This window comes from Helianthus annuus, chromosome 6, assembly GCF_002127325.2.
Source record: "Helianthus annuus cultivar XRQ/B chromosome 6, HanXRQr2.0-SUNRISE, whole genome shotgun sequence".
Classification (NCBI taxonomy): Eukaryota; Viridiplantae; Streptophyta; class Magnoliopsida; order Asterales; family Asteraceae; genus Helianthus; species Helianthus annuus.
This window is the reverse complement of record NC_035438.2, coordinates 37,279,239-37,285,217: the sequence shown is the minus strand read 5'-3', so window position 1 is coordinate 37,285,217 and position 5,979 is coordinate 37,279,239.

Below are 5,979 nucleotides of genomic sequence, written 5' to 3'. Positions count from 1 at the left end.
TATTTGCATTAAAAATATGGAGGCACTATTTATATGGGGTAAGGTGCACCATATTCACTGATCACAAAAGCCTAAAATACTTCTTCGATCAGAAGGAGTTAAATATGCGCCAGAGACGATGGTTAGAAATGGTGAAGGATTTTGACTGCGAAATACATTACCACCCCGGGAAGGCAATTGTTGTGGCGGATGCACTCAGCAGAAAAGCGGACTATGTCCCGATACGAGTAAGGTCGATGCAGCTTGTGGTGACCTCGGGTATACTTGAACGTATCCGGGAAGCGCAAGTAGAAGCAGTGAAAGAGGAAAATTGGAAGAAGGAACGAATAATCGGCCAGTTGAAAGACTTGTCGGATGGAAAGAACGGGTTGAAGACTCAATCCGGAAGAATATGGGTTCCAAATACTTGTGGGGGGAAGGCGCTACTACTGTGCAACCAAGATGTATAACGTTCTGAAACAAAATTATTGGTGGCATGAAGAGGGATGTGGTGAAATATGTGGAGAAATTCCAGACTTGCTTACAAGTCAAGGCGGAGCACCAAAAACCATACGGTAAACTCCAACCGTTAGAAATCCCGGTTTGGAAATGGGAACATATTACGATGGACCTATTAATCAAACTACCAAAGACGAACCGCGGTTTCGATGCTATATGGGTAGTGGTGGATAGATTGACGAAAAGTGCTCACTTCATTCGGATTCGTGAGACTTATACGTCAGAAAAGATGTCAGAAGTTTACACTAATGAGATAATAGCACGCCATGGAGTACCGGTATCCATCGTGTCTGATAGGGATACCCGGTTCACTTCAAATTTCTGGCGAGATTTCCAATAGCAAATAGGAACCAAATTGTTCATCAGCACCGCCTACCATCCTCAGACGGATGGACAGAGTAAAAGAACGATACAGACGCTAGAGGATTGCTACGGACATGTATCATCGACTTCGGTGGAAGTTGGGATGTTTATCTACCTTTGGCTGAATTTTCATATAACAATAGTTACCATTCGAGTATCGGCATGGCACCTTACAAGATGCTATATGGTAGAAAATGTAGAACCCCGGTGTGTTGGGGTGAAGTGGGACCGCGTGAATTGGCACATACAGACATAATTCAGGCCACTAACGAGAAAATCGAAGTGGTGCGAGCTCATTTGAAAGCAGCCCAAGATAGACAGAAGTCATATGCCGACAAAAGATGAAGACCGATTGAATTTCAGATAGGCGATATGGTTATGCTGAAAGTTTCCCCATGGAAGGGCGTTATCAGATTCAGAAAAAGAGGGAAACTAAGCCCGAGGTTTATTGGGCCATTTAAAATCATCGAACGGGTTGGCAAAGTGGCTTATCGCATCGAATTACCGGAAGAGTTGAGTGGGATACATGGCACATTCCATGTGTCGCAACTACGGAAGTGTCTAGCGGAAGAAACATCTTACGTCCATTACGATGATATTGAGGTGGATGATGGCCTGAATTACGCGGTAAGACCGTTGGAGATTTTAGATCGAAAGGTTAAGCACTTGTGAAACAAACAAATCGATCAAGTCAAGGTCAAGTGGGAGCATAAGAAAGGTTCGGACACTACGTGGGAGTCCGAAGAAGAGATGCGACGTCTCTACCCTACATTGTTTGGTACGTACTATGGTTTCGGGGACGAAACCCTTTTAAGGGGGGTGGACTTGTAACATCCCGAAAATACAAAACTCTTAAACTTCAATAATATTGCTAATAAACTAGTAAAATAAAATAACTAGGAATGGCACTAACCTAGTTAGTTATTTTACTTATGAGTAGTTAAAAGATAAAACAAATAGAGAATGAAAACTATAGGGACCAAAAGTGTTAAACTTGAAAATAGTTTTAATAAAAACATTTTAATAAACACAAACACCCATCGTGAGGGTGCAGAGGATCGATCAGAGCAAGGGGGGGACCAAGCTTGTCTAAACCCTAGAACTCCACAAAACACCTAAATTGAAGGATCAAATCTAATCCAAAACGAAATCTGAGCTGAGATTAGTGATTCTCATGAATTTGGGAAATCTGAAATTAGTTGTTGCATGATCGCTAATTAGATAGAATAGGGATGATATAGTGTCTAGGAGTAAAACCTAGACAACGACATGCGAAATTATGTCTAAATTCAGGGAATTTCATGAACACATTGAAGGTGGTTCATGGGTTTTGTGAAATAAATGATGAACACTAGGGTTTAGAAGGCTATCCTAGTGAAAATTGATTGATAGAAACTGATTTATGAAAATATGATGTTTAATACTATATATGATAGCTCAATTGATGTTAATCTAGGCTAAGTAGCAAGCCATGAATTAGAAACTAAAAGATGTAAAATTCTGCCCGTTAAGTGTTTGTAAAAATGCCTCAAAGAAGGCTCAAAATTGAAATTTAAAGTTAAAACGCATGATTGTGATAATTTGGCAAATTATGCGATATATGATTGAAAAAGAGTTCTAAACGAACCGTGATTGAACTCTATAGGAAAAGATACCGGAGCGTCGAGTGGACAAGCCGGTGGCGATTTGCGTTTGAAGGGCGTGCACTAAAGGTATGTAACTTGATCCGTTACATTAAATGAATTATTGTTAAATTATGCGTAGTTGCGTTGTAGATTAGAAGTTGTGTTGATTTTAGTAACCATGATCGTTACTAGAATTAATAGAGTTAGAATTGATAAGGAACCGCTTGGTAGTCATCACATTGGAGATTTTCCACAAGATGAGCCAACGAGTCGAATAATTGTGTAAATTGTAGTATTAGTGTTTTAATTAGATAACAATGGCGATATTAATCACAAGAGCATTGAACCATGGGATTGGTAAGGAAATGCGAGTGATACTAAGCCCTGGATGGTGGGCCTAAGGCGCCATAGGCTTATTAGTAAAATGGTTGAAAAAGGGGTAAAGTTAGAATGGGTCGAATAAATGCATAGTGACATTTAGTCGTTCGGTCCGTAAATCGAATTTTCGGTATGATAAATGTAACGGGCACGTCGGTAATGCATTTACAGACGTATAGGAAAAAGAATCACCTAAAACGGACTTACGAGTCAAAAGTTATGGCCAAACGAAGTTAAAAACTTGAATTTCCGGAGCTGGCAGCAGGTGCAGGATTCAATAATGAACCTGCTGGAAAACGTACTCCCCCGCGCCACGCGGGGGAGACACAGGGAGCTGGCGCGACCCGCGGGGGCACCCGCGCCACGCGACAAACCGAGAGTATCCTGGCGCGACACGCGACAGGATCAGTTTTGGAAATTTATTTTATTTTTCCTGTTTAAATGCCGGAACTCGTTTATTTGTACTATATCATTGTCAAAACTAACATTTTTAGTGGTTTTGACCCTAGGTGACAATGGGGATCTTACGGATGGCAGTCAAGCAAGTTTTGAAGAACCGAACACACTATGGAGCTTCCGCGTTATCTAACTTTGATAGACTATGTTTTTGGAATGTAAACAACTTGTTAAACAACTTATGAATGTTTGAATTAGTCGGTAGTTGACTAATGTTTGATCACTTTGGAACTTATGTTTTAATTTACACGTCTATTATATAAAACCACATGAATTATTATTATATTCACATAGTAATTAGACAGGTGTTACAATTAAAACTATATTTCGTGTGTTATAACACAAAATCAGTCCATTTTATCTGTAAAATCTTGGTTAATTTGATGAAAACTTGTAAAAGAATGAGTAGAAGTGAGAATTTTCGGTGAAAACAAGCTGAAATGGTAAGAACTCTTCCTCCTGAGCTCTGATACCACTTGATAGGATCGTTGTGACGACCAAACGAGTCGTTCAGAAGAGTTCTCGATCAATACGAGAGACGGAAACAGACGTATTGATGTTGAATCAGCTTGATATGCACTTGGAATCACTTTAACTATCTCTTGTATTGATTTCAGAACGTTTTACAGGCTGGAGATACTTCGGCAAAGCTTCGCTACTGGAATCAGGAATGTTACAAATGAAATGACCAAGACACATATATATATAGGGTTTCCAGTTCGCATGAACATGTCATGTCCAGTTCGTACGAACTGGTCACTTCGTGTGAAGTGGCTTGTTCAGCATTGTTTCCTGTTTCTTTCGTACTACGTGTCTTGATCTATCAAACCTATTACAAGACTCGATACAAGACGAAGTCGACAGACATATGCACCAACATCAATTGAGACTCATTTCATAACTAATTCTTACCGGAAGTCTTGATCAAGCCTTAAACCAAACACATTTCATCTTTAACCTTAAGCTCTGATACCAACTTGTAAGACCTATACTTAACTAAATAAGAATTAAATAAAGTTTGCGTTTATATAAAAGTAATGCAAAAACTATATCCATTAAAATTTCAAGTTTGATAAAAGCTTCATAAAACATCACTACATGACTTAGAGTTTCATAAAAAAATTCATAAGGTTTCCAAAAGAACAAAACGCGAAAGCATGAATTTTAGACGAGTTCGGTTCTTCTTTAGCTTGATCCCATCTGTTCAGCCTTAGCAATGACCTAAGTAACAATTAACATCTTAAACGTTAGTTATAAAATTTAAAAATGTATCTTTATAACCCATATAACCCAAATAAGCAAAATAAAAATTTATGGAGTTACCTATCGTAAGCTACGGTAAGTGTACCGTAGGTACAGAACATGAAAATGGGCCAGTTAAGCCCTGCCATAGCCTACGGCACTCAGTCGTAGGGTACTGATGTGTGTAAAATGCAACATATAAATTACATCAAATGACGCATAAAACCAACCCTTTTTTAGTACTAATGTTGGAAAAAGTTTGCTTTTGTCTTCATTTTGTATTTTCAGGACTAAATGAGCTCAAATGAACAAAAGAAGTAAAAAGGCAGCTAAATATAACATAAATACAAGAAAAGGAATAAACGTGGCATGCCCGAGCCCTCGACAGCATCTCCCAAAGCAAGAACAAGAGAACAGAATGCTGAGCACGCCCCGTGCTCAGTGAGCACGGGGGCATGCCCAAGTGTCTGCAGAAAAGACAAAGTTGTAGAAGCTTCTATCACCCAACACGGGGGCGTGTCCAACGGACACGGGGCCGTGGTCAACGCAAAGATTCGTAGAATCCAAGCAAATCTTGATAGTACAGATACGTTTCTGCACACAGGGTCATGCCCAGCGGACACGGGGGCGTGGTCAACTAATGCAGACAAACTGCAATTAATGAAGAAAGAGAAGATGGGTGGACACGAGGCCGTGCCCAATGGACACAGGGCGGTGTCCGGACTTCTGTTGTCACACCCCGGTTTCCACGTGTCTCACCGGTGGGCCCGGTGGGGGATTATCGTGACGTAGTTGGCAACATTATAGTCAAACCACACAATATATGAATGCACAGCGGAAGCATAAAGATAAATATAATTCAACCATTGATTGTAATATCGAATGTATCGCAAATAGTTGAATGGTATCCACAGGGGGATCAAAATAATAAAAGTATTGTTCAACAGACAAGGCATCAAAAGCTTGCGAGACTCTTAAAGATGCTAAGGAGCTATAGCCAGCCGATTTCGTTTAGTACCTGCAGTTAATCTTTTTGGGAAAATACGTCAGTTTACACTGGTAAATACATTCAACCGACACTTTTGTAAAATGTTTATTAAAATTGATTTGAATGCATAAGGCACAAACTCTTTTATAACTTGGGATAATTTGTAATCAAATCTTGTAAAGAATTACATGTTACTATGCGTTTGGTCGCCCGAGTCGTATCGGGTTAAAGTTTAATAGACACACCACATAGTATATAACACCATGGCGGGTAACCGACGGCTATACTTTTATAGTTATAGACATAATGTCGGGTGTACGCCTACACCAGGATGTCAAGGTCGTGGCCATTCGTAAATGCTGCCAAGGATATCCGGGACATGGTCATTAAGCCCCCAAAGGCGTTAAGCCAACAAAACAAGTTTTAAAC